We start from the raw sequence: 20,918 nt of genomic DNA, 5'->3' as shown, positions 1-20,918 counted from the left end.
TACAGTATTAAAGCTTTTCTTGGTTTAAAAGAAGAAATATTTTTATATTATACATTTTACATATTTTTCATACATTAACAAATGCTAACTTATGTATTTCAGATATTTTTTCTTAAATTTATCCAAGTGTGGACTGCTAGTCTCCTTAATCTCTGCCTCATGTATTGGTATTAGCAGTCATCTCTGCTTTTCTTATGACAGTACGTGCCCGTATGGTGTACCAGCACCCTTTTTCAGAGTGACGTTGACAGACATCTGCTAAAATTAGTCAATGTTCTGGTGTGGCTCTGCCGCCCCTACCAGCCCAACCAACTCCAGGCAGCAACTTGTCTCAAAGGGTAGGTGGGTGACAGGCTGTGTCCACTGTGTATCTAATCCAAGTCCACAGGGCATGCATGGAACAGGGCAGCAATGCATAAACCCCAACGAAGGGAAGTCCTTCACCCCTTGTGCCGCTCTCTTGCACTCTGCTCTGCCATCCTCTCCCTGGCTACCTCCTGCAGCCTCCCCTGCCAGCAGGCTCCCAAGCACCCTGCCCTCACCTGCTGCCTGCCTGTGCTGCCCCCAGCCCACAGCTGCCTGCAGGAAGGTAAGGGGCCCATCTTCCTGAGCTTGGTGCTGAGGCATGTGGTTTGAGGTACGGCAGAGGTGGGGAGCAGGCAGCAGCACACATGTAAAGTTGCTTAACACACAAGCAACACAAGTTGCTTAACTTGGCATTGCTGTTGAATCATGTTGTAGGGAAGAGCAGTGGCAGCCAGGCAGGCTAGCAGAAGAGCAATATGTAAGAGGGTCTCCAAGAGACTAGAGCAGAGAGCCCCAGAATAATTTTCTCCTTGATTTCTCTTTAATTAGTGAGCCTGCTTCAGTGGAACAAGCTGAGACTTCTGGCTGGAGAAAGAGAGAGAGCATGATGTGCTGGAAGAAGCTGCTGCAATTTGTGATGCTTGCAGCTTCCTGCTTGGGACTTGAGAGCAGCAGCAGGGTTGCAGGAAGAAGGGAGGCGGGGAGGAGCGGGAGAGGCATTTTATATTTACCAAGATACGAATACCAGCACCTCTTTTTTTTTTCCACAAAAGTGCTGGTATTCATAATACATTGGTACCATATTAAAAAGGGTTTCTCCAGATGGATACTGTGAACGCAAGAGGTTTCTAGTAGCCCAGACTGCTAATGTCCATACAATGAACTATTACAGGAGTAGAACAGAACTGTTCTAACCTGTAAGGGGGTGTTCTTACGCAGTGAGGACAAAACTTAGAATATCATATTGCTCACAGAGATTCAACTAGGATGAAAGAAGCCAAGCCCAACTTGCTGTACTAATTAAAACGTGAAAGGATGTGCTCATCAACATACTGTTTCAGGTCTCTTCCAAGGACAAAGCATGAGTAGTTGCCACAATTACTAACTGAGCATTAACCATGGAGCCCATAGAAACAGACCATGTTGAAACTAAATCTTGCAACCAACTGGATGTAAGCTTAGCTATATCTTAGGCAGACTTCACAACAGCACCTGCAATTAAGGGCAATAGTGAACATAAAATGTTAACACCAAGGATGAACGGGAATTTTTGAGGCTACCCAAAGGAATGTAAGAAACACCAGATGAAATAAAACGAAAAAAGCTGTTTTCTGGTCTTCTAAATAGCGTGATCTATCAGACAATGAACTATTTTTCAGTAAAGAATTGGATTTCTGCATTCATTTGAAACTCAGATATACAGATAAATTGAGACTGTATTATAGGACATAACCCTGAAATGAAAAAAGAGTTCTTTGTTATGCTAAATACATACAAGTGTAATGATGCAAACTATATCCTTATGACTAATACCAGATTCTTGTTTTAAGGACTGAATTTCTAGGCTTAGATTTACATGTGTGCTGCTGCCTTTTGTTCAGTAAATATGGCTGTTATTTGAATTCTGATATTTAAAGAAGCTACGTGAAAGCCTGGGTTGAAGTAAAATAACAGATGAGGTAACAAAAAGATCAGAAGAGGTGAGAGAGCTGCATCAAGTAATCAATAGAACTGGAAATCAGAGAAAGTATCAAAAGACTGAAAAGAAGCAATTGTTTTGCTGGTACAGCATAAGCAGTAAGGTGAAAAAGAAAAGGAAAATTGCTGATGAAATCACTTTTGTCAATTACTCCTGGAAGGCTTTTTTTCTTATTATTACTGGAAGAGGTCTGTTTTTTTTTCCCTCCTTAGAGACCAGCACTTGTCTACTAAGGTTTGCTCTGAGACAAATAGAGATGTGCTAATGACAGAGGAATTCGTTATGAACTTCCTTCACGTGTTTCAAGCAAATCAGAGGCTTTTTATAATTTAGCTTTTTCCTGAAGTCTGAGATAGAAATATCATACAGATCAGACTACCAGAACTCTCTTGCAAGATGCACTCAATTCATATGTTAGAACTGGATTCTTGGATTTTTTTCCCCCTTTTTCAAACACATATCCTTTGAAAACTGTGTTTTATGTTATCTTTCCTTGTCTTTATAAAGCTTAGGTAAAGAAATATGAACTAATTAAAATGAATTGTGATGGGCTCTTCCTATCTCAACGTCAAGCTCAGAATTCTCCATGGCAAAGATTTCTTTGATGAAGTTATATATGCAGGAAAGAATATCTCCTCTTTTAGGAAGACCCACTAACCTTAAATAAAATCTCTATTCCCCACCCCCACTCTACCTGTCCAATTTTTCGACTGATTTTTGCATTCCCACAATTTCAGCATCATTTTTGTATTCATTTGAGATTGGGCATTAGAGTCTGTGTTTCCAATGTTGCTGAATCAGTACACTTCCTGTTGAGCGTCTCCTCTGATGTCATATGTTATCTTTATCAATCTGTTGTGCAAAGATCCACTTACTCAGTAAGAAGACGCATACCTGTTGGCATTTCTTTCAGTATTTTGAGGGATGGGTGTTGCAGATTTACATGCCCCATGCAGGCCTTCCTCCACTATGCCAGGGGCCTGGACAGGCGATGAGGAACTTAGTTCACATCAAAGCGAAAGGCTGGTGAACCCTAATAAAAATCAGTTACTTTACTTGTGTTTTCCCTCTAAAGCTACTTCCCTAGATTCTTGAAAGTTACTTTGGAGGTGATGGTGTGGAATAAATCAACCCTGGTACCAATTTCTGATCCTAGTCACCAGACCCCACCTAATTTTCAGTCTTCCACTATCTTGAGAGACAATCTCACTCTGAAGTGTCAAAACTATGCTTTTGTATAAATATATGGAGATTTGCTGAATCATTGGGGGAGCCAGAGTTATTCAAATTCATGAGGAAAAATGCATTTTAAAAACAAGGATCAGTCACGGTAACACCAAATAAATAATTAAATAAACTAAATAACCACTTGTCTCTCTTGAAAGTCAATACTATTTACAGCTAATACTGTAATTTTTGTAAAAGTATTATTTGTAATGTTTCTACAGCGAGAATCTTATCCTATGGCTCACGCTTGACATCAAATTGTGCTCTAGAATGAGGTGAAACATTAACTGCTGCTTGTAGAGCTGGAGTGTGAAATCACAAGAGGATTAAATATTTAAGTGATACATAAAGTTTGACCAAACTGCAACATTAAGAGTGAACAAACTGGATGCTGAGAAAGTGACATAAAATAACTCAAGATGACGCAGCAGAGTGGCACAACCAATATCCTTTGCAAGAAGTTAAAGAGAGAGTCATGGATTTGGGATTGATCCTGCTTTCACCAGGGGGTTGGACACGTTGACTTCTTGTGATAAACCAGAATAAACCTAAATAATAAACCGATAACCCAAAAAGGACACAACAGCTAGATGAACTGGTCAAGCAAACTACTGCGTTGACAGTCACCCAACAATATGATGCAAAATTTTTTTGCTACTGAAACCTAGGTCCTCTTCCTCCCGCAAGCAAAGAGAAGGGACCCATTTCATGAAAATCACTAAAAAATAATTCCTTGAAAGCCTGCAGAGCGATTAAGTGTGGCTATGTCAAACTGTTACTCTTACCACTGTGCAGCTACCCCAGACCATTTGCCTAGAAGAGTCGTATTAAATATACAGAGAGGATTTTGCCTAAATGTAGATAAATCCACTGCAAAAATATATTTTGTAATTTAAGTCAATGACACACTGTCAGATTTCAACATTTCCATGTAATATATGAAATCTGCTACAGTGGTCACAGGATTGCAGCTGTGTGGGGACTGACCTGTGCTGCAGGTGCCAGTAAAAGAGTCTAAAATTATGTTATAAGCCAGGAATTGTGTAGTTTGTGGCTTTAGATCTATATTTCACAGCCACTCCCCTTCCTGTTCTTCCACATCTGTCCACTGTAATCAGTGCGTCTATACAGTAACTATGTTATAACTGCAACCATCATGAATGAGCAGATTTTTCAGGAAATGTTTCTTATGGTACAACTTTAATGAAGGAACAGTGTTTATAGTTCATAATTTTGTCCTCTAAAAACCACAGAATACTAGAACTGGAAGGAACCTCAAGAAGTGCATTTCCCATACATTTGTATTAAAATGTGTAACTATAGAAAGCTTTCAAACACATTAGCTTGCTGTAATTTAAAGTGCATGAAACATCATATTTTTTATATTTGCCACTAAAACATCAAAAGTTTTCCTTTCTGAACAGCCAATCCTGCAAATACCTATGGCTATACTTAACTTTAGACATGAGTACTCGTGCAGAATGTTAAACCTATGTGCAGGCATTTTCATGATGTGATCTGAAATTTTATACCTCAGCATTACAAACAAAACATGTTTATGAGTGTGGCATACTGAAAATATGAAAAAGAGGAACAGCTTCTGGTATTCCTTATTTTAATTTTTGCGAATAGTTATGCACAGGAATGCAAAAGAAGGGAGCCTCCTTATTTAATTATCTGGTATCTTATTCCCAGTACAAATAAAGACATGGCAGTAAAATTTGACAATAAGGCAAATCAACTTCCAAGGGTGCAGTACGTGTATTTTTCACTTGCATCACAACTTTAGAAATGACTATGAGGACAGAGGTTTTATATGATAACAAATGGCATCTTCTAATCTGTTTACCATGTTGACCAGAATTAACATTTTATCTTTGCTCTCATATCTGCATTTTTTTTTCAATTAGGGTGTTAAAAATAATTTGTTGAAGGTCCTTCATCATGTAGCTGCATACTAGAGATATGCAAAAAATGCTAATACAGCTAATACCTAGATTTGGCAGAGATTCAAGGGACTGCTAAAAATGCTCTCTTCCAGCAAATTTTACTTTAAAAGGTACCTTGACATTGGTTCTGCATTTAAGTAGCTTTTTTCCCAAAGAAACGTGATTTACAGCAAAGAAAATAAGCAGAATTATCAATAGTATAATATGCTGGTTTTCAGTTTCCCATCACTACACTCTGTGAAGATGGTGAGAGGAGGAGAGAAAAGAAGGGATGAGTTAGAGAAAAGTTAGAAAAATGAAAAGAAATTAAATTAATGCAATTGATACTACAATTCCTCCATCCTGTTAGATTTCCCATGATACTAAGTAGGGCTCCATCCCTGCAAAGACTTACTCTTCAAACAGAGGTAGCCCTGCTGAAGTCAATGAATATTCTACGATAGTGAGGGCTGAGGTGCACAAAAATAACCTTTGCCTGACTGAATCAGCCTGCTCAAGTCTTTATTGTTATTGCTCTGGAGAGAACGGTTCTAATTAGGATTGTTTCAAAGTAGTGATTATATGTTTCATTTTTAAAATAGTATTTGAAGACTAACATGAAAAAGGATGGGAAACATTCTGGCAAGACACTGTGGGACATACTACTCTTGTGGACAAGGAAGTTGGACACAAGGGTTGATCTCTGAAATAATATGAATGAGTAGCTTTTTCTGTCTTATGTTAACAGACTATGAAAATAGCCTGCTTAGATGACCTTTAGGCAATGTAAATTATTGGTAAGTTAAAGGATCAGTTTAGTTTTGTAGTATCAAACCAAAGTGAATGACTGAGGTACAAAGATATCCCATGATCTTAGTAAAAAGAGCAGATGTTACTCCGAAAACTTCTGGTAATTTTGAATGGGCCTCAACTACAATGGAGACAATGTAATGGTCTTACAAAGTATGTGTAGACACATATCTACCAAGTGTGAGGACAAGATCAGATGAGCTGTGCCAGGATCATGACAAATTTGTTGACATAGTACACCACCTCATCTTTCTCTCAATGTCTTTGTCAACCACCAGCCATCAAACACAGTTCTGGACTGGGGCCATGTGTATGATGTCAAACTGATCTTTGTGAAGAAGTTTCAAAACCTGAGACCGAAATAATTTTGGAATGATCACTCACAGATCCTAAAAATTGCAACGTTGAGTCACAGATAATTCACATTGCTGTCATTCAAATTGAATGAATGGAGGATTCTGAGAATCCAGTACTGTATCTTATAATACCTTCTCTTTCACAGGAGAACGCACATCATCTTGAGCAATTTGTCTGTGACATGTTTGCTACTGATAGATAACCTGTCCATCAAACTGAGATAAAACACTTTGGGTGCGTCTACAGTAGCCGGCTACTTGGAAGCAGCTGGCACAACGTTGAAATAGCACGCATCGCTTCTACACGTGCCGTGTGCTATTTTGATGTCGAAATCGATGTTAGGTGGCTAGACATCAAAATCACTAGCGCCCTACTTCAACATTCAACGTCGAAGTAGGGTGTGTGTAGATGATCTGTGTCCCGCTACTTCGAAATAGCAAGGTCCTCCATGGCGACCATCAGCTGAGGGGTTGAGAGACACACTGTCCAGCCCCTGCGGGGATCTATGGACACCGCATGCAGCAGCCTTTAGCTCAGGGCTTCTGGCTGCTGCTGCTGCTGCTGCTGCTGGGGGTCCATGCTGCATGCACAGGGTCTGCAACAGGTTGTCGGCTCTGTGGATCTCGTGCTGTGCAGGCCGAGTGTGTCTGGCAGGAGCCCTTTAAGGGAATGGCTTGGGGCTTTGCTGGCCCCTTATTTTGATGGGGAGCACTTGTGTGTGTGGACGCTCCGCATTTCCTTCCAGGGTGGCTCCTTTCGACATTTTCCATCGCTACTTCGACACTGAATGTCAATGGCACCAGCCCTGGAGGATGTGTAGACAATACGCTCTTCTATGTTCTAACATCGAAATTGGATACTTCAATGTAGTGTGCTAGTGTAGACGCAGCATTTGTCAGACATTTCCTTGAGTAGATGGGCACTTGGGCATCATACGTCATCCTATCAGAACTGTTCTTTGGAGTCTTTTTATGGAATTGAACAGGACAGGAATGATATGGGAAGAAAAAAGAATAGTTGTAAAAAAGCTGCAGCTAGTGACAGAATTCCATGTTTCAGTCCAAAAATTGAAAACAACAGGTGCTGATCCATCAGCAAGGGAAAATATCTACTATATATAAAGGTATGAAAGTCTGAAATCAAAAGATAATGCCAAGACCTTGCTTCATTTCCATGTTGTCCTTCTCAGAGGCAGTGAATCTTTGTGAAGCAAACATGATTGGTTATGCCATATCACTAGAAAAAATATTATTAGGAAAGAACTATATCCACTGCACTTGGTGAAGCATCTCAGGCCAATTGCAACAATTGAGACATTAAAGTGCATAAGAACCTCAGCTCATGTCAATAGTTTCTTTGCTTCCTTAAATGCATGCTGTCTCATTAGACCATTTCCATGTGTCCTTTGCTTGCAACAGTTAATGTAATGGTACCAATATTTTCACTGGATTAGGCAGAAATGTAGACTAGGTGTTTTAGGAATAAACATAACTGTGAAACATTCTCTGGTGGTAGCACTTAAAAACTGTCATCTCTTTCTTTTTCTCTTTGGTGGAGTATGAGAAAAATGTTTCTGCATTGCTGCTTACATGACAATTCCACACACAGTGGGAGATGGGAAGTCATACAGAAGTCCTTATGCCTTTGGACACTGTGAAAAAGCCTGAAACTTCTTGTCTGTCTCAAAGACAACTGCAGGGTGAAAATTATTCTAGACATTTGAGGTACACCAACCAGGAGTTTCAGTTGTATTTATCAACCTTGCCCACACACATTGTCATTTCTCTGCTGTGCGGTTGCAAAGACAAGAAAAAGTTTCCTTTGTAGAAGTAAAGGCATCTAGGAAACTTTTTCTTGTCTTTTCAACCGGGCAGAACTGCCTGCATTTGAATGTCCTCCACTTCTTTTGTGCTTATATTACAGAATCTCTCATTTGGCTGTATTTGGCCTCCTTGTGTTGACTCCCAATGCATGCTAAAGCCGCTTCTCTCTCTAGGTTACTTGAGGGGGGAAAAAAAAAGGATTACTCCTCCTCATTGGTCTATCTCTGAAGCAACTAGGCAGCAATGGCAGACAATTTCTCCCGTGCTCTGTCTTTAATGGACAAATTCCTCCTCTCAGGATGGCTGGTCCCAGCTAAAACGCAGGAGCAGCCTTCCACCTTCCACTTCCAGGCCAACTTTTTCATTCCCCCCCCCTCGCCCAAAAAAAAAAATTCTTAATTTTTCTCTCTCTTTTTCAGATAATAATACTGACTGGACATTTGTAGGAGAGGAGACCCTCATCACCAATATTTTATACCTGCATCCAGCACAAAAGGAGACTCATGAGTGCTTGATTTAAACATAGCTGTCTTCAGCAGTGACTTTATTGTTTTGCCAGCAAAAGTGAAATGAAAACCAAACTGTGGCTGTTGCCTGAGTGAGCAGAGAATGCCTAACCATTTTTAAAAGGACAGGACACAGCAAAAAAGAGAGAGATAATTTGAAAACCTCTGACTGCTTAGTTAAATTATGCCCTTTACCACTACCTTTCAATACTGGCATGCTAGATAAGCCTATTTATCCTAAGTTGACTTTGCAAAGATGGCATTCACTATACAGTTACTGTTTTGCTTTTAGACCCTTTAGACTCATATATTCAACTTTTTGGTACTTGTTGGTAATATGAGCTCAATTTCTAAACCTATAGTAGTATTACAACTGAATACTGCTATTTATTTTACACACACAACTAATAGCTTATATGTTTCCACTTAGGGGGAAAAAAAGAAAAGCTCTTATTTTTAATAAAAGGTGGAAGGAAAAATCCAGTATAGTAATGGAAATACTAATGAGAGCCATAGCCCCGCCAATGTGATGGAAGATAAAAACCAGGCTTTAAAAGGCTTTGGCAGTTCTAGGTCTAGGCTTGTGACATGAAACTTTTTATTAAAAACAAATCTAAAACCAACAATGGAACTGGTGCTAGACTAATTACTGCAGCACAGGTTTGGGGATTAGAAGTAAAAGACCATGAAGATTAAAATAAGACTGTGCTTAAGAAATCCCCATGACAAACTGGCAATAAAAAGTTGTATGTCTTCTTTAATAAAAAATGTAAATTGAAAGACATCCTGGACAAAACACCACGGAAAGCTGACTACACTAATCACTATGAGATGTTTGAAGCAATAAGAAGTTTTGGAAAACCTAAAATAAAACTGTAACAGTAACATTTTCACAAAAACATTTTGTGCATACTAGCTTTATTTTAAGAGAGAAATACTAAACGTATTTTAATAGTGATTAACGGTGTAATTTTTCAGAAGTATATAATGAAGTTTGATACCTGATTCTTAATGAAAGTAAATGGTATTTCCAATTCTAACTTTGCTAAGTGCTTTAGAAATGCTCGTTTCAAGTTTATATGGTTAGAATTTCTGAAGCAGTCAACAGATTACATGTATTTTCCAATACTCTTTTCAAAGACATTTTCTTCTTTTCATCATGATTAGATTATCAGTTCTTATCATCCCCAAACACAATACATGAATTAGCAAGTCAGCACTAATATCATTATTTGGTGAACAGGAAGCATCTTGACATGGCTTCTTACAGAAAGCTCATGACCCCTCTGCTCTGAGACTTGTATAGTAACTTGTGAACTATGAGATAAATTTGAAGGTGGAGGTCGGTGACCTTTTTTTTTTTTCCAGTTGTGGACCACTGACCCAGATTAAAAAACAGTCTGGGCCATACACAAGTGAGAACAAAACATAAACAACCACCACTGATGGTTCAACTAAGAAGAGAAAAAAAAATTCGCCTCACCTCAGGCTATTTCTCATGTTTCAGTGCCATGGGGAGGGAAACAATGAAGCTCAGAGACCTGCCCTGAAGGTGGAGCATGAGCACCTGCTCACCTCTCTGCAAGGGGAAGCCCCAAGCCCCACAACAAGATAGATCAAAGTAAGCCAGGAACCATGCCCAGCCCATTAGCCATTGGTTTCCCCACCCCTGTTTTATGGTATTCAATATTCATTTTCATTAATAAAGCCTTGATTAGCTTGGATCTATATACCTGAGAAATCACCTCTCTCCCCATGATATAGTGCCATAGTCACAATCAGCAGAAGGACCCATATTAAATTCCTCTGAATGTATTTGACAGAAGCAGACTTATCTGAAAAGTCTCCTGAATCCTGGAATACTTCTTGAGACCTTGTCTGAAATAGTCTAGATTTGATGACTGTTCTAAAAGATGGTGGTACTAATTTACCATAATATAAATCTCAACTGTGAAGTGTGAATGAAAACTCATTACCTAATAAATAAAATTCATTAACTAATAATGATAAAAAATTCATTACCTAATAAATAAAATTATTAGTTTTAATTATTGTTATATTAAATTATATTATTTTATTATATTATAAGTAAAATTATTATAGTTTTAATTAGTATAAGGCCCAGTCCTGCGCTACCTGCATGCATGTGCCGCACCAGATCTGTGGGGCTCCAGGGACAGCCATAGCCAGATGAAGAGTTGGTAGCTTTGGCTGGGACCCAGGGTGCGGTGGGGCTACAAGATCGGTGCCTTCCTGGAGGACGTGGGGCTGCAGCAGCGTGTGGCCACGTGCGGAGAGGTCAGGGGAAGGGGGATCTGGGGGCAATGAGAACTGATAGGGGGCAGTGTGGTGCAGTTGGGAGACATGGGAGTGGATGGGGAAAAAGAGGACAGGGAGGGAGGATCTTCGGGGTGATGGTAGCCGATGAGAGGCAGAGGGGTGGGGAGGAGGGTCCTGGGGAGGTGAGGTGATCGTCACGGGGAGCTTTGGGGACATGTGGCACCAGGGAGGTGCAAGAGGTAGTGGGACCGTACCCACGTTCTCCATGCCCCACTGCCTTGTGGGTTATCCTGGAAAGGAGCAAGGCTAAGGGAGTAAACCCTGACAGAAAATCTGGAGGGGAGTCCAAAGGCAGTTCTGTGCCAACTTCTGGCATTGACCCAGCAACTCCTGCAGCTGAGCTGGTACCAGACATAGAGGTTATCCTCTCCTTTGGACTATATCAGTAAAGCCGAGAGCGAAACACCGGTGTCTGGGCAGCCCAGGGTCCCAATAATCGCCCAAGCTCACGCCTGGAGAGGTACTCCAGTGTCGCTGACAGCTTTGAACCAACACGGGAGGTAACAGATACCGGTTATAAGCTCTTGCTTGATTGGCATAGAGAACGAGCGCCAGGGGTTGCCTCCGACAGGGGGAGAGATCATCGCATCTCACTGGACTGTCACCACCCGCCTCAAGCTGGGCAGCCCCCAGCCAAGAGGGTACTGTCCCGCCACAGTTCACCTGCCTCACTGGGTGCGTGAGGCTTAAGGTTCCCAAACCTGACAAGTGACCTGAAAGCTGAGAACCAGGCAAACCAATAAGAAAATCAACAAGAAAAGGAAACCATCAAAGTTTTAAGCTTGCTTGCTGGAATGTGCGGACCATGCTGACAGGTCTGACTGAAGATCTTCAGGACATCAGCGACACCCGAAAGACAGCTGTCATTGATGAGGAACTGAAGAGGCTCCAAGTTGACACTGCTGCTCTGCAAGAAACACGTCTCGCAGATTTGGGATCTCTAAAGGAAAAGGACTACACCTTTTTTTGGCAGGGTAAAGCCCGAGAAGAACCCAGGGAGCATGGTGTTGGCTTCGCCATCAGAAACACCCTTCTGCAAACGGTGGAATTAGTGATTGGTGGATCAGAAAGACTCCTTCAGGTCATACGTCAAACTCGCGCCGGTCCTGTCCACCTCATCAGTGCTTAAGCCCCAACCCTGTACGCCGCACCGGAAGTAAAAGACAAGTTTTATGATGTGCTTAGTGCTGTCATAGTGCAAATACCTGCTTGCGAACAACTGTATATTCTGGGTGACTTCAGTGCGAGAGTTGGAGCCAATCGTGACTCGTGGCCTTCCTGCTTAGGCCAGTTTGGTGTGGGAAAAATGAATGAAAATGTTCAGCGTCTTCTCGAACTTTGCATGTACCACAAGCTGTGCATCACAAACACATTTTTCCAAACCAAGCCACAGCACAGAGTGTCATGGAGACACCCATGCTCAAAACACTGGCATCAATGAGACGTGGTCATCGCTAGACGTGATAACCTCAAAAACATCCTTCTAACACACAGCTCTCATAGTGCTGACTGTGATACAGATCACTCATTAGTTTGCTCCAAACTCAAGGTGATTTCCAAGAACCTGCACCGCTCTAAACTAACTGGAAGGCCCCACATTGATGCCAGAAAGACGGCTAACTCAGAGCGAGCTGAAAAGTTCAGAACGACCCTCGAGGAGAATCTGCGCAGCAACCCTGGAGGTGCTGATGTGACATCCAGATGGCAGCATCTGAGGGAGACAATGTACAACACGGCCTTGTTGGTGTTTGGAAGAAGAGCTAGAAACACAAATGACTGGTTCGAAGCTAACTCCGATGAGATGATTCCAGCCATCAAAAAAGAGCATGCTGCGCTCCTGGAGTACAAACGTTCGCCGAGCCAGAATACCCTGCAAGCGTTCACAGCAGCCAGAAAAACAGTACAGCAGACGGCCAGGCGTTGTGCCAACAATTACTGGCTTGAGCTATGCAGCAGCATCCAGACCAGTGCTGACTTTGGTAACCTCAGGGGAATGTACGAGAGCATCAAGAAGGCATTAGGACCTACCCAGAACAAGATGGCACCTCTGAAATCCAAATCTGGTGAAGTCATCACTGACAAAGCCACACAGATGGAGCGCTGGGTTGAGTACTACTCCAAGCTGTACTCACATGAGAACATTGTGGTTGACTCAGCACTCGATGCCGTCAAACTCCTACCAGTAATGGATGAACTGGACCAGGAACCAACTGTGGATGAACTGAAGAAAGCCATCGACAACATTGCAGTAGGAAAGGCCCTAGGCCAGGATGGTATTCCACCAGAGGTAATCAAGTGTGCCACAGATACTCTCCTGGAACCCTTACATGAGCTACTGTGCCTGTGCTGGAGAGAGGGAGAGGTTCCACAGGACATGGGAGACGCTAACATCATAACCTTGTATAAGAACAAAGGAGACAGAAGCAACTGCAACAATTACGTGGAATCTCCTTCCTAAGCATCAATGGTAAATTATTTATTCGCGTCCTCCTTGGCAGACTCCAGAAGATTGCTGAGAGGGTGTATCCTGAATCACAGTGTGGATTCCACGCAGAGAGCTCTACCATCAACATGGTCTTCTCTCTGAGGCAGCTGCTGGAGAAATGCAGGGAGCAGAGGAAGCCACTCTAAAATGCCTTCATCGACCTAACCAAGGCCTTTGACTTGGTCAGCAGGGATGGACTGTTCAAACTGCTCCACAAGACAGGATGTCTGCCACGGTTACTCAAGATGATCCAGTCTTTCCATGAAGACATGAGAGGAACCGTCCAATATGATGGCACATTATCAGATGCTTTCAGCATCAGGAGTGGCTTCAAACAAGGACGCATCCTTGCTCTGACATTGTTTGGGATCTTCTTCGCACTCCTCCTTAAAACATGCCTTTGGATCTTCAACAGAGGGCATCTTTTTGCACAAGAGATCTGACGGGAAACTGTTTAATCTTGCAAGGCTGAAAGCTAAATCTAAGGTGTGGGAAGTCCTCATCAGAGATATGCTGTTTGCAGATGACGCTGCTGTCATGTCACACACAGAAGACCAGGTTCAGAAGCTGCTGGATTGGTTCTCCAAAGCATGCAAGGACTTTGGGCTCTCCATCAGCCTAAAGAAGACAAATGTACTTGCTCAGGACGTTGCTGTTTCTCCATCAATCAGCATTGACAACTATACGTTAGAGGTCGTCCACGAGTTCGTTTACCTCGGGTCCACCATCACTGACACCCTGTCGTTGGACACTGAGCTAAACAGGAGGATCGGTAAAGCAGCCACAACTCTGTCCAGACCCAGCGAGAGAGTGTGGAATAACAATAAGCTGTATTCTCACACCAAAATGCAAGTCTACAAAGCCTGCATCCTCAGCACCCTCCTTTATGGCAGCGAGACTTGGACCCTGTACGCCCGCCAGGAAAAGAGGCTGAATGTCTTCCACTTGCACTGCCTGAGGCGCATCCTTGGAATATTGTGGAAGGACAGAGTGACCAACACTACCGTCCTTGAGCAAGCTGGAATCCCAACTATGCACACCCTCCTCAGGCAGCGGCGGCTCCGCTGGCTTGGCCACATCCACAGGATGAATGATGGAAGGATCCCAAAAGACATTCTGTATGGCGAGCTAGCCTCTGGCAAAAGACTTCCTGGATGCCCCCAGCTGCACTACAAAGATGTTTGCAAGAGAGACCTCAGGGAAGTAGACATCAAGCCAGACAGCTGGGAGAAGCTGGCAGATGATCGCAGCAGATGGAGGCAGGAACTATATAAGGGCCTTCAGAAGGGTGAGTTGAGGATCAGACAGCTAGCAAAGGAGAAGCGAGCCCACAGAAAGCACAGCAAGGACCTGCCAGACACCCATTACATGTGCAACAGATGCAGCAAGGACTGTCACTCTCATGTGGGTCTTCACAGTTACAGCCAACGCTGCAAATGAGGATGCCAAACAGAACTACGAAGGGCGCAATCCATAGTCTACATAGACTGAAGGATGCTACTGCTATAAGCTGCAACAGGACTGCTTATGTTTTTTGTTTTTGTTTTCCAAAATAACCAACAAATGTTAATGGGAAAAGGTTAAAAAAAAAGGGAGGTGGGGCAGGGGGCTGAAAGGCAGAATCCATCTCAACAATAAGGCCTGATATATTTCAAAGACTAGGATTATACCTGGGAAAAATCACCAGAATACAAACAAAAATTGATGGACCAAAATTAGTCATCTGAAAATTCAGCCTAATAGTTAAACAAAATAGATTAAGGTTGGGCTATTTTTCCAAGCCCTCCCCTTTTAGAGTCCTCAGAAAAGAGGCTTTGCAGGAAAAGGTGGCAACCCCAGTGATGGATGACTGAAAGATAATTGTGAGTTCAATCCTTGAGGGGGCCATTTAGGGATTGGGGGCAAACAGATTTAAAAAAAAAAAAAAAGAATGGCTCTTGGTCCTGCCAAGAGGGCAGAAGACTGGACTCGATGACCTCCTGAGATCCCTTCCAGTTCTATGAGATGTGTATCTCCATAACAGAAATGGAAGGAGAAAGCTCTTCCAACATGCTTGCTCCCTGACTGTCTTCTGGGACACGGGACGTTCTTCATCATAACCATGAGATGTTCTGACCAGAAAGGGTCAGAAAGAGGGACCCAGATGACACCACTATCTCTAGCTGCTCACCCTCAAACAACACCTGGGATGCGAGATTTTTGTCATCTTCACCCCCATTGTTCCCTCTAACTTTTCCCACTCCTGAGCAGAATGAATTTTGCTATGTGCACCAATATGAAAGCGGTGTGCAACACATCACGTTTATATTGATGATACATGTAACAAAATGTACGTGGCAGAGTGACCTGCTGCTCACAAACAGGGAAGAACTAGTAGGAGAAATGTAAGTGGGTGGAAACCTCAGCTGCAGTGACCATGAGATTGTAGATTTCAGGATCCAGACAAAAGGAAGAAGGGTGAGCAGTAACATACAGACCCTTGATTTCAGACTTCAGCTCCCTGAGAGAACTGATGAGCAGGATCCCTTGGGAAACAAAGGTGAAGGAGAAAAAAATTCAAGAGAACTGGCAGTATTTTAAAAAAAGTCTTACTGAAGGCACAGGAACAAACCATCCTGCTGCATATTAAGAAATGCAAACATGCTAGGCAATCAGCTTGGCTTTACAGGGAAATCCTTAGTCAGCTTAAACTCAAAAAGGATGCATACAAGAAATGGAAACGTGGACAGTTGACTAAGGAGGAGTATAAACACACAGCTGGAGAATGAAGGGGAGTAATTAGAAAAGCAAAAGCACAGTTGGAACTGCAGCTGGCAAGTGATGTGAAGTGTAACAAGAAGGGTTTGTACAGGCATGTTAACAATAAATGGGTTATCAGAGAAGGTATGGGGCCATAACTGGATGAGAGAGGTAACCTAATGACAGATGATGGAAGAAAAGCTGCAGTACTTAATGCTTTTTTTGCCTCAGTCTTCACAGACAAAGTCAACTCCCACACTATGGTCCCAGAAAATGCAGTATGGGAAGGTGCAGGGCAGCCATCTGTGGGGAAGGAGCAAGTTCTGAGCTATCTAGAAAAGCTAAATGTACACACATCCATGGGTCTGGATTTAATGCACCCAAGGGTACTGAGGGAATTGGTAGACTTCATTGCCAAACCTTTGGCCATTATCTCTGAAGACTCTTGGAGATCAGGAGAGATCCCAGATGACGGGAAAAAGGCAAACATAGTGCCCATCTTTTAAAAAAGGAAAGGAGGGCAATCCAGGGAACTATAGACTTGTCAGCCTTACCTCAACCCCTGGGAAAATAATTGAAGGGATCCTCAAGGAATCCATTTTGGGGCACTTGGAAGAGGGGAAAGTGATCAAAAGTAGCCAACATGGATTCAGCAGGGACAAGTCCTGCCTGACCAATCTGATTAGCTTCCATAACGAGGTTGTATGCTCTGTGAACATGGGGAAATCAGTGGATGTGATATACCTTGACTTCAACAAAGCTTTTGATATGGTCTCCGACAACATTATTGCCCCTAAGTTAAGAAAATATTGATTGGATCCTTGGACTATAAGATGGATAGAAAGCTGGCTTGACAGTCGGGCCCAATGCGTAGCAGTCAATGGCTCAATATCTGGATGGCAGTCGGTTTCAAGTGGAGTGCCACAAGGCTCGGTTCTGGGACTGGTGTTGTTCAACATCTTTATTAATGACCTGGATGAGGGACTGGATTGCACCCTCAGCAAGTTTGCAGATGACACAAAACTAGGGGGAGAGGTAGATACAGTGGAGGGTATAGACAGAATCCAGAGTGACCTGGATAAATTGGAGGATTGGGCCAAAAGAAATCTTATGCAGTTCAACAAGGAGAAGTGTAGAGTCCTGCATCTGGGGCAGAAGAATCCCAAGCACTGTTATAGGCTGGGGACCGACTGGCTAAGCAGCAGCACAGTGCAAATGAACCTTGGGGTTATGGTGGATGAAAGGCTGATATGAGTAAACAGTGTGCCCTTGTAGTCCAGAAGGCTAATGGCATATTAGGGTACATTAGGAGGAAGATTTCAAGCAGATATAGAGAAGTGGTTGTTCCCCTCTATTTGGCACTGGTAAGGCCACATCTGGACTACTGTATCCAGTTTTGGGCACCCCAGTATAAAAAGGACATGGATATGCTGGAGCAGGTTCAGTGGGGGGGTGCAAAATATGATTAAGGGGCTGGAGCACAAGACTTATGAGGATAGGCTGAGGGATTTGGGCTTGTTTAGTTTACAGAAGAGAAGACTAAGGAGTGATTTAATATCAGCTTTCAACTTCCTGAAGGGGAGCTCTAAAGAGGAGGGTGAGCAACTGTTCTCAGTAGTGTCAGATGGCAGAACAAGGAGTAGTGGTCTGAAGTTAAAGAAGAAGAGGTGTAGGTTGGATATTAGGAAAAACTGTTTCACCAGGAGGGTGGTGAAGCATTAGAATGCATTGCATAGAGAGGTGGTGGATTCTCCATCCCTCAAGATTTTTAAGTCGCAACTTGACAAGGTCCTGGCTGGGATGACTTAGTTGGAGGTTGATCCTGCTTGAAGCAGGGGGCTGGACTAGATGATCTACTGAGGTCTCTTCCAGCTCTATGATTCTATGAGTGGATCCAAGTGATCCGGAACATGGAAGTGGGCTCAGACTTGGGACAGAGGATTGGAGGGCAAAATTGTGTAAGGGCTTTGTCTGGGGGTGCAGGATCTGGGGTGGGACTGGGGTTGAGGGCTCAGGGCTGAGACAAGTGCTTGGGGTGCATGAACTCTGGCTAAGGCGGCAGGCTCTGGAGTGGGGCTGTAGAAGAGGGTGGAGTACAGGAGTGTGAGGGGGACTCTGGGCCAAGCCGCGATGGGGGGAACATGGCTGTGGGGGGGGCTGCAGCTACACCACGGGAGGGGTATGGGGCTGAGCTGAGGTGTCTGTGGGGGTCCTGGGAGTGGGCTGTGACAGGACTCTCTTGATGGACAGGTATTCAAATATTTAAATGAGTCCCTGAACAAGGAGGTGCGTGAACCCCCTGTGCGCGGACCCCAGGACCCAAGCCAGAACCCTGCTGCAACCCCAAGACAGAAGGGTGCCACCCCGGTACGTTCTGGTCCCCGCTAAGGCCTCCTGGAAAGAAGTGGCTGGCAGAGACACCAAGACCAGGACAAGGGTTACATTTAAAAAACAAAGTAACTAGTATCTTTATTGGGCAACACAAATCAGATTGTAACAGTAGTAACACTTGAAAGCTATCTATTACTAAAGTTCTATCAGTAACTTCAACTTACAATTAACATTGTTTCCATGTTGTTCCTTGGCTGGTGTTTTAAGATTTTATTATTCCGGAAGGCAAAATGGGTTAGGTTAATAAATATAGGTGAGTGTATTTAGGCATGGGTATTTAAATCCCCGTTGCTGCCTTTAAGAGGAGGGGTGAGGTTGCTAGGCCTCACCTCCTACCGGGGGCAGGGTGCTAACCTGCACCAAAAGGGTTGGAGCCTAGGAGGTGGTTGAGGCTGTTCCTCTTTTGGGAGGCCCCCCTGCTACTCCCAATAGGCCCAACTAAATAGGGTCCTGGAAGGCAGCTTGCTCTACCACAGGCCAAGTGAGGTAAGCAACAATGGGGAGGCAGGGAGGCTGCACCTGCACCTGCAATATATATAAAAGGATAGGCAAGAGGGTAAGGGAGGTTAAACCTTCACCTTATTGCTAAAACTATTATAAACATCAATTAGAACACTAAAATCCACTATACTTAACCAATGAACACTAATTATTAATTAAATGTGCTTTCGTTTGTACAAGTGGAAAAACCAGCCTGGGCTTTTAGGCCTGGCCCTGGGAGTCAAGCCCTTGGGTACTGTGCCTCCCTCGCCGGGGAAGCCCACAGTAGGGGTGTGACCCCTACTCCCCCACTGGGGGTCCCGATGTCCCAGGTGGAAGTATATTAAGATGTTTGTGTGTGTTAGGGTAAGATTACATGTCTTGTCCGGTAGGTAAATCCAATCAGGTGAGTTGAGGCCCAGTCTGGTAGTAGTCACGTCCGGTGTGTATGTAGATCCAGGCACCGATGCCAGGGAGCGCTGATGGTAGTGGTGGCCAGCCCCTAGTTGCGTCACCGGGTACGCAGTACCCCCACCAAAGTGGGGGCCAGTTCACCACCCAGTGACTTGGCTTAGGGGCCCGCTTGCTGCTCCCCAACGCAATGCACAGCTCGGGTGCGCTGGAGCGTTGGCACCGCTTCTGCCACGATAGGCTCCTGAGGTGACCTGGGGTTCCGGTGTCCCTCAGCTCCCAGTTAGCACTGCCTAAAGGGCAGGTGCGCTGTAGTGATTTCACCTCTGGCACCGCCTGAGGGCAGGTGCCGCAGTGATTTTTCAGGTCTGGGCGGTGCCTGAGGGCAGGTGCCGCAGTGATTTTTCAGCTCTGGGTGGCGGCCCCTAAAGGGCAGGCGCCGCTGTGATTTTAGCTCTTCTCTCTGTTTTGAGCCGGCCTACGGGTCAGCGGATGTTGCCATAGCAACCAGCACTCCCCTATGCGGCAGCAGCTATTATGATAGCTAACTCCCAGGGCCACAGAGTGGTGGGTGGCTCCTGAATTTATAGAGCAGTCTTATGAATATGTTTGACATGATTATCATATGAGAGTTCTGTACCTGCGGCTCTCAACCAGGTTCTGTGGGCTGTGGAAATTACTAGAAACCCCCCACCTGTGCCCAATCAGAGGCCTGGATTTTGAAACTGGGGCATGAACTATTCATGAGTTCAGGTTGCCAGGGAAACCAACTGACACAGAGTGACCATTGCAGGGGCTGCTAAATGGCAGCCTATGTATCTTTAGATTCTACCTGTACCTGCATTGATGTTTAATGGCCAAAGGCTATGTTTCCCCTGACCCACGGGGACGATAAGGCCTGAGGGATAAAAAATCCCTGACAGGTTGCAGTGTCCGTGACACACAGGATAGCTCTGGGGCCAGGCCGCAGCAGGTAGGGGTCTGGGACCAGGCCACAGTACCCTTCAGGCTAAGTGGGAGGAGGGGGTAAGTACCTATTTCAGGTCATCCCTAACCACCAGACTGGAGAATATATTGTGGAGTGGAATAGCCCTCCTTGCACAGGTGCCTTACAGGGAACTTAGCTTACCCTCCAGATTTTCTTCCCTGCCCTATTTTTTTCTTTTTTTACCCTTCTGTCTCTCTGTTTCCCTTCTGCCCATGAAGTCTGAAGTACAACTATCTGCCTATTAAGTCTGTACAACTCTGAATATTTTGCAACACTGCTGTAACCCTGTGATGAGATACAGGCAGCTAAACCAGTGCCCTAAACCAGTCCCAAATTCATCAGGTCTTGGAGTGGCTGATAGACTGTATGTTTGTTCTTCTAGCAATGAAACTGCAAGTGAATGCCACAGACAAGAACTGCATTCTCTC

General features: G+C 43.8%; 1 protein-coding gene across 1 annotated transcript in view; it reads right to left on the bottom strand.

The window, feature by feature from the left end:
* The window catches only part of LRP1B (LDL receptor related protein 1B), a 1,349,009-nt gene that overhangs the window by 511,628 nt on the left and 816,463 nt on the right, over window positions 1-20,918 (bottom strand). The gene's annotated exons all lie outside the window — the stretch shown is intronic.

The sequence above is a fragment of the Carettochelys insculpta genome, chromosome 8 (genome assembly GCF_033958435.1).
Source record: "Carettochelys insculpta isolate YL-2023 chromosome 8, ASM3395843v1, whole genome shotgun sequence".
NCBI lineage: Eukaryota > Metazoa > Chordata > Testudines > Carettochelyidae > Carettochelys > Carettochelys insculpta.
This window is presented reverse-complemented; position numbering and strand designations above follow the sequence as displayed.